General features: G+C 34.5%; 1 long non-coding RNA gene across 1 annotated transcript in view; it reads right to left on the bottom strand.

Moving 5' to 3' along the window:
- Positions 1-472: 472 nt before the first annotated feature.
- The window catches only part of LOC102139533 (uncharacterized), a 68,649-nt gene continuing 59,867 nt past the window's right edge, over positions 473-9,254 (bottom strand). Inside the window, exons 4-5 of the long non-coding RNA XR_012416300.1 lie at positions 6,025-6,125; positions 473-594 (exon numbers count right to left, since the gene is read on the bottom strand). This is a non-coding gene — a long non-coding RNA (uncharacterized lncRNA). The remainder of the gene's footprint in view (positions 595-6,024; positions 6,126-9,254) is intronic.

Raw genomic sequence — 9,254 nt, 5'->3', positions numbered from 1 at the left:
GTCATCTTTCACTATTGGGGAAATTTCCTCAAGAGAAAAAAGATGACCAGCAGAAAAGCACATTATTCCTGAGTAAATCCATACCGATGACAGAAAAAATAGGATGCGACCCCATCTCCAAGACTGTAATCAGATACGTCACTAATGCCTTTGATACTTTATGAGGAGCTTTGGGTTTACAGTAATGAAATTTATATGATCCCCATTTGCTATGAAGTTAGTCAGAAGAATGCCTTTGTCGCAGAGGATTTCTCACAGGGGATTTGAAAGAAAACTATTCTAATTAGCACTAGTGATATCATAAACACCAAGTAGAACAGCTTTAACTAAAACTATATGTATAATCTCAGACTCTTCCACCACAAGTGAAAAGTATAGCCAAGTAAAATAAGAAATTGTATAAATAAAATAAAACATAAAGTTTTTAAGCATTAAATAATGTAGTTATTTCATAATCATACAAGTATACTTACTTTACTCCTAATATGCTTTACTTAAGTTTGAAGGTATGATTTTCTCTTTCTACTCAATTCCCATTAATGAGTGAAGTTTGTCTAAGTGCTTCACACAGAAGGTGTCAAAATCAAGAAGAATCTGAGGATTCAATAATAGAGACAACTCTATATTGATACAGGAAACGGGAACAGAAGACTGGCCTAAGTTCACACAGCTAAGACATGTTTATATCAGGATTCAAACCTCACCAACCTGGGTGTAAAGTCTGTGTTCTTCAACAAGTACAGAGGTGCTAAGAGTGTTTTTTGTTTGTTTGTTTGTTTTTGAGTCAGAGTCTCGCTCTGTCGCCCAGGCTGGAGTGCAGTGGCGCAACTTGGCTCGCTGCCACCTCCGCCTCCTGGGTTCAAGTAACTCTCCTGCCTCAGCCTCCCGAGTAGCTGAGATTACAGGCATTCGCCACCAAGCCCAGCTAATTTTGTATTTTTAGTGGAGATGGGGTTTCACCATATTGGCCAGGCTGGTCTCAACCTCCTGACCTCGTGATCTGCCCGCCTCAGCCTCCCAAAGTGCTGGGATTACAGGCGTGACCTACCACGCCTGGCCCAAGAATGGTTTTAAATCAAGTGTCTCTGAAAAACATTCAATTCAAACTTGGTCTTTCTTGCAAATGCTTTGAGAAATTTCTAATACAAATATTTATTGGTCACACCCTCAGCCAGTTTTTCCTAGATACTGAAAATACATTGGCAACTATATGTTTTAAAAGATTTGAAACATCCAATTTAGGTTACAGAACAATTTTGACTGGATAAAAGCCGGTCCTATACAAACACTTTTTATGTAGGAAAGATGCTGTTGACTTTTATTAAAAAAAAAAAAAAAAAAAAGAAGAAGAAGAAAGAAAACTGTTAGCCATACTAAGCAGGTATGCACAACAACGTGATTGCTTTGTAAGCTTACACTGGCAACATAATTAATATATAGTGCTTTAAGGAAAATATATCCAGTTAAAATGAGATTCACAGTATTCCAATCAAGAAGTAAAATTAAATTAAAAGAGGGAAAACATAATATATGTTGTCATTTCTTGAAGTTTAGTAGAACTTTCCCATTTTTTTTTCAGTTTCACTTTTTAATCCTGAAGGCATTACTTCAGTGTGTATACATTTATGCTAATCATATACCACAGCCATGGGTTCTTCTATCAATATGAAATGTTTTGTACTTGCTGTTTTTGTGCATCTTGTATTGTTATGTGCAATATACAAAATAATGTGTCTAACTATGCCATTTATGCTTTTGAAAGAAAAAGCAAATTACTTACTGAAGAGAATGGCATTTGCATGCATGTGTGTCAGCTTTCAAGCCATTTCCTTCTACAAAATATTGCTTTCTACACTTAGAAAATGCATCCATCCATCAGTTACAAGCCATTTCAAAGCACTTTATGAATCTACAGAGCAAAATGTACTTATCTTACATTGGCAGTGTCCCAGCTGTTACAAAATTGCTATTGTCCTAATACTTACAAGGCAATTTTAGCATCAGTTAATAATTTTACAGGATAGATAACTTCTAAAGCATTATAAAATGACAGACATTAAACAATAGCAACTTAGCATTTTTTGAAACAGTTCATGACAGCTTAAAAACTAAAGTGATTTTAATGTATAGTCTATGCAGTTTTAGTTTCTCATTGACAATTCCTTTAGAAGATAAAAATGTGAAAATCCTTTTAAATAGTGGGTAAAAGAATAAAACAAATTTATCTTTAAAAGATATTCAGTAAAAATCTCAATTAGGAATAATGTTTCAAATCTTCCTGTACAGCTAGTAGGTGACAAGAATTTGAATTTATTTAGGCAGAAAAAAAAAAATGATGGTATCATTTAATGGTGGGGTACCACAAAATAAAAAGGCATATCTATTCATTAAAGCTAATACAAAAAGAAAAATACAGTGAATAGCATTTTATATAAATCAGTATGCATTATTTCTTCCTAAACACTGTTTTCTATCAATCTTAGTTTAAAAGCTTCAGTTAAAGGAAATATCTGGGTAAATGTAACACATATGTTCTCTCTTACTCCTTTTGTTTAAGTTGTTGAGATAGCCACACAACACATTTTTGGCTTAATACTTTACCATTCACCTTTGATAGCGAATGCCTTGATGGTACACATAGAAAAACAGCTCTAAACAAATTACATTAATTGGTAGTTTGATACATAACATGTGTCATCTCTCAAAGAAAAAATTCTTCTGATAAGAACCAATGTGCATCAGTGGCAATTTTCATAAATGGACTTATTAAATAAAACCAATTATTCCATGAATGTTCATAAAGGTCAAGTAATTGACCACATCATCAAAATACACCTCAAATTCTCTTAGTACACATTTATCATCTTCTTCTCTATCACTGAGCACATTAATGTCACATGGGACCATTGTACACCATGCTACTTCAGAAAATCAAGAACAAGTTGAATTTTCAAAGGCTGTAAATTAAGTTCACACATTTAATCCTTATAGAATGTTATTTGTATATTTTAATACTGCCATTGTCTCAATATTGTAAAATGTTCTGTAATAGGCTTAGGTAATTTCAATCTTCCATGGCACCAATATGCCTTGAGAAAAGTGTAATTTGAAAAGTCTCAACTACTTTTACATTATGCAATGCAGGACATTTATTGAATAGTTGTATATTATAAGACATAAAATTCCTTGTTTTACCACTACTGGAAGAAATGCCTGTGATAAAATAAGTCAAATAGACAGACATTCTACAAGGCCAGCTCCATGAAGGCAGGGACACGTCTCTAACACATTGCTTCATTTCTGAAACATAGTGTGTGCACCACAGACATTTGTTGACTAATTGAGTTTCTCTGAATTGATTAATATTAACTATTTTCAATCCTGCGTTAACTATTTTTAATTTAGATTTTAGATTTCAAACTTTTTTTTAATCAGTGTTTGCACAGAGAATACTCCAGAAGAACCCACCAGCTTCTGATTTAGAAAATCAAACAGCCACTTCTTGACAAAAATTAACTAAGAAACACATTTTCTATTAAAAAGAAAAAAAAACTATTCTATCATAAACTTACATGTCACAAACTTCAAGATATCCTTATTAAAATATAAAATTGACTCACATCTGTAATGAAAATACAGAAAATGAAGGTAATATTAGGTATTTATTTCTTTCTGCCTTTATATAGTATCAAATTAATAACAGTCCTATTTAAATAATTAAATATTGATTTACTGTTGCCTTTTCTAACATGTTTATTAGTAACTGGTATAAAATATTGCAGGTTTGGGAAACATAACTGAATTTTTAAAACACAAAGAAATAAATCGACACTGACAGGTTTAAAATGTAAATAAAACTATAATTTTAAAATGTCATTAAATGCAAACACTTTAAAATCTCAATCTCAAAATATGTGTCTGTCTCTCTAATTTTTAGTAGGAATGTATTTAATGGCAGTGGTAATGAATTCCTACTAAAAGAAACAAAGAAAAACTGACTTACTGGGGGACAGTGTGGATATTGGTAAGCCCCAATTTTCACAAAGAAGTAGCCAGACGTAATATTACCTTTATCGTTGGGCTTTAAGGTATTTCAGACCCTTCAGCGTTTAGTCCTTGAAGCGTGTTTGTATTATCTCTTTCTCAGATAGGCCTTAGGTAGGTTGCCACTTCCTTCCTCTCACTATTAATATGTGCATGGTTCATTACTAATAAATTTGCTACCTTCTAAATTTAACCAAATGAGAAGTTTCTTTCTAGTCCTGCTCTCAAAAGGAAAGTAGATCAGACATTTGGGCTGCAGGGCAATAAACTTGAATTTATATCCTAATTAAGCCCAAAGCCAATACCTGGAGTTTAGACTACCCTACTGGGGGATTCTACTGTAATATTTTTTTTTTCTTTTTCTTTTTTTTTGAGACGGAGTCTCGCTCTGTCGGCCAGGCTGGAGTGCAGTGGCGCAATCTCGGCTCACTGCAAGCTCCACCTCCCGGGTTCCCGCCATTCTCCTGCCACAGCCTCCCGAGTAGCGGGGACTACAGGCGCCCGCCACCACGCCCAGCTAATTTTTTGTATTTTTAATAGAGACGGGGTTTCACCGTGTTAGCCAGGATGGTCTCGATCTCCTGACCTCATGATCCACCCGTCTCGGCCTCCCAAAGTGCTGGGATTACAGGCGTGAGCCACCGAGCCTGGCCTCTACAGTAATTTTTAAGTGCATATAACTAGGAACTTTCCATGGATATTTACCATGTTCTTCAATCCCTAATCCTTAAAACACATTGCTAACTTAGTTTTCTTTGGTAACTTTTTATACACACCTGCATTGCATGAAATATTAATGTAAACAAATTACATTTTGAAGTGTTTGTATTATTCAGATGCACATCAACTGGTTTTAGGCAAGAAACCTTAAAGAGCCAAATATGCCAATTTGAGCAGGAAAATTACATGAGGCAAGTACTATCATAGTGTTATACTTTTTAAAATACAACTCTAGACACTATACTATTTTCAAGAAATTTGTCCAAAATTAATTTATTGAAAATGTCCTCCAAAGATTCCCCATTGGTTTGATTGGTCTGGTCTAAAAGCAGGCTGACCCAAATCTGAAGAATAATGCAGATTTTGATTTCTGAAATATCCTATGCACTAAATAAACATGATCCTGCATCTCTGGAGTTTGCTAAGTCACTCCTCCCAGCCTATCCAAGTTCCATTTCACTGAAACTGTCATTTTGAATAGCTGCTTCAATGCTTTTGTCTACTGAAAGGAAAAGTATCTCTATTTGGGATGATGACACCTCCTTAGAAATAAATATTCAACCCTGTTAGAATCTACCCACAGTTTTAAGTTGCCCCTCACATCACAGTTAACACAAGCTAAGACTTTCTATAGGTAGTAACTTGACTAGCATATCTTATCTGAGCCCTAGGATGACTTTTATCTTGACTGTATTCAGCACATGTTAATATTTCAACGTGTACTCTAAAGCCAGAATACCTAGTTTTGAAGGCTGCTTTAATGTTTTCGCTGTTTCTGGCCTTGGGAAATAACTTGACCTTTCTAAATTCTTTTCCTTATTTACAAGATGGGGATGACGATGATATTAACTACCACAGAAGATTAGGTTTAATCTTAAGTGCTTTGACCAGTGCCTGGTACATATTAAGTACTCCACACAAGCTGGTTATAATTTTTACCATAATTTGCTTTATCTCCTATTAAGTCTATTCTTTATCAGAGTAACTCAGAAATCTACTTAACTCGGTACACTTTGGGGTATCTACAAACTAGGAAATAATTTACTGAGTTAAGGAGATAGTACAGGGAAATAATCTTATTTGAAAGACAAGTTTTGATATTTATAATATCACAAAACTATTTTCAAATTATAAATTGTACAATTGTGTATCTTACGACAGAAGAAAGCTGTAAAGTTAAAACCAATAATTGTTGCTTACAGCTGCATATGCATTTATAAAGTATATAAGATATATAATAACAATGAAACAGAAGCTTACATAAACATCATAAGCGAAGTGTGACCAAAAGTTCTCTCAACAGGAATTTGTAGGAAAGAGTTTTTCCAGTGAACAATTTGCAAACCAGGAGACACAGCTTTCTAGGGAAAACAAAAATGCATTTTAGAGAATTAAGAGAGCCATGGGATGTTAGAGCAAAAGCTCCCACCCAGGTTCCTAATCAGGTCCCTTTATGCAAATGAAGGGTTGAAGCTTGCTTAGTTCTGATTGGTTGGCACAACTGACTTCTGATTAGGCAGTACAGCTGAGCGCTGATTAGTTGATAAAACTGAGCCCCGAATAGCTGGAGCAGGTGAACCTTGATTGGTTGGTTTCCAGACCCAAAACCAGAAGTCTCCGTCCTATACATGTTTCAAATGAGGGGAAGGAGTTTCTAGCAGCACCAACAGAAACTAGTTTGGATTGACTGTAGAAGGGAGATTCTGTGATACTTTTACATCTTCCTGAGCACATAGATTATGTGATTGCTGGCTCACCCGGCCATAGCCATATGGTTCTGTTTTAACTTTGAGCACCTCAGCCACAGGGAGTTTATTTCGTCTGTGAATCAGGGGCATACTTTAACGGAAGAAAAAACATAAACTCTTAAAGTTTGAAGCAGGATGACTAAACCTTGTAAAAGTTAAAGGAGTTTCAGGAATATAAAGCACATTTCCACTGTTCTTGCTATTATTGCAAATGAAGATATCGATGTTGTTTTATTTTGGTTTATCCATTAAGCTTTCATTTGTTTTTTTAATATGCTAGGTAAAGTTTATTTTGGAAACTTATTTACCTTGAACATGCAAATACATGTACTTTTCAAACAAAAATTTTAGGAATATAAGGATGAATTCAGTCTTAAGCAGATTCACGGAATATCAGAATCTGATTCCCAATAGAGTGTATAACTTTAAAAACATCCATCATATAAAAGAATTACATTGAAAAGATAAATATATGACTACTTATATTAACAGTAAGAAAAAAATATGAAACGAATGGGTTTGTTTCAGAGAACTCTTTGAAAGCAGCTTCATGTTATATTAGTCCTAAATGGAAAAAAAAGTAAGATAATGTATGAAAAGGGCTTAAGAGGCTGTCACAGAGTAAGCTCTTAGTACATATTAGCTATTAACATTACGTTATATAAGCCATATTTTTAATATTTGTTTCCATTTTTAATATAAGTTCTTTGATCAAGAGACACACTTGTTGTGTATGCTAGCGATATGCCGAATCGTCGTTTTTTCCAACTCTGCTTTCACCCAAACGTGTCCCCTTTTAATTTAATCATAACTCCACTTTAGATTGTTACTTCAAAACTGTGACAACACATCTTTTCCTAAGTTGGAGTTTATAAACATAGTAATAGAAAATTTATATTTCAATACTTAATAAGAAGATACTATTCAATGAGCATTCAGTTGGCTACCAGATAAAAGATACAGGGATTGTGTCTTTTAGTTAACGGAGCAGATAATAATGGTTCTGGGTTTGGCATTGTTATTATTGTACGTGGCGAATACCCAGTAATGCCTTTTGTTTTTTCTTTTCTCTAGAATGACCAAACATAATTTGGCAAAAGAATTTCACAAGAAATTAACAAGTTAATTGTTTTGTCTTTTGAAATAGAATAACTATCCCAATTGTAACTATTTATCCTCAATTAAATGGGCCCAAAGTGGTATTTTGACCGTAATCTGCAACTCTAAAATAATGAAAATTGAAAAAAAAATGCAATTGCTCATCCACAGATAAACAGTGAATACAAGAAAATTTAAAAATAGCAATCTACTCAAGGCTGTTTGTAAAAGCAGCTGACACCTTCAAGATGAAGTATTCTCCTTTTTCTACTGAATTGAATCAGTTTACCATTTTTGTTCAGTACGAATATAGAATTTTCAATAAGATTGAAACATAATCCTGTAAAAAAAAATACAAGTTCATTCTTAGCATGTCAGCACATAAACAGAAATAATAGTTTTAAAAATATAATTAAGTGCACATAAAAATTAGAAAATTATATCCTTATATTTTCTAGGTAAACATTTTCAGAATTTACTTTCCTATACCAGCCAAAATACCTTTGACTCTGAGGCTTTGATTTTTCAACTAGCTCTAATATTGTATGAGCTATATTCTATTATTAAATCTTCATATATATTACACCATTTGTTACTCATCTTTGGATCCCATATCAGTTTTTTTTAATGTCTTTAAATTGTTCACATTTCATATGCGGGAGATAGGATTCTCATGCTAGAAATAGTGAATTTTTTGTTTGTCTGTTTGTTTTTGTTTTTGACAGAGTCTCACTCTGTCACCCGGGCTGGAGTGCAGTGGCACAATCTCAGCTCACTGCAACCTCCGCCTCTGGGGTTCAAGCAATTCTCCTGCCTCAGCCTCCCAAGTAGTGGGGATTACAGGTGTGCGCCACCATGCCTAGATCATTTTTGTATTTTTAGTAGAGACAGGGTTTCACCATGTTGGCCAGGCTGTTTGCAAATTTCTGGTCTCAAGTCATCTGCCCACTTCGGTCTCCCAAAGTGCTGGGATTACAGGTGTGAGCCACCATGCACCACTGGAAATTGGGTTTTCTTCAAGAATTTTTTGAAGCATGAAGGTTTAGGTCATGAATAGCATTTTCAATCAGATGCTCTCAAATTCCAACACAGGTTTTCATTTTCCATAGATCCTATAGTTATTTATGATATGTATAAGCTTCAAGTAGATGTTGTTTGCGAGGATTTTCTATAGCTGAAAACATTTTTGGTACTGAAAGGAAAAGTGGCAAACTTAAAGTTACCTATAGACAAACTTTTTCATACGATTGACAAACCTTTCTGGCAGGAAGGAGAATCACAGACTTTGCTATTCATAGATCACTCCTCCACATTTTTTTCCAACTTTTATTTTAGATTGAGAGGGTACATGTGCAGATTTGTTTCAAAGATATATTGCGTGATGCTGAAGTTTGGAGTACAATTGAACCCATCACCCAGGTAGGGGCATAATACTCAATATGTGGTTTTTCAAGCCTTGCCCCACATCCTTCCCTCCCCTGTCTTGTATTCCCCAGTTTCTATTGTTTCCATCTTTACGTCTATGGGTACCCAATGTTAAGCTCCCACTTATAAGTGAGAAGAGATGATATTTGATTTTCTGTTTTTCCATTAGTTTGCTTAGGATAATGGTCTCTAGCTGCATCCATGTTGCTGCAAAAGACG

Source organism: Macaca fascicularis, chromosome 7 (genome assembly GCF_037993035.2).
Source record: "Macaca fascicularis isolate 582-1 chromosome 7, T2T-MFA8v1.1".
In the NCBI taxonomy this organism is placed as follows: domain Eukaryota; kingdom Metazoa; phylum Chordata; class Mammalia; order Primates; family Cercopithecidae; genus Macaca; species Macaca fascicularis.
The sequence above is the reverse complement of the archived record's forward strand: the minus strand, read 5'-3'. Positions and strand labels throughout refer to the sequence as shown.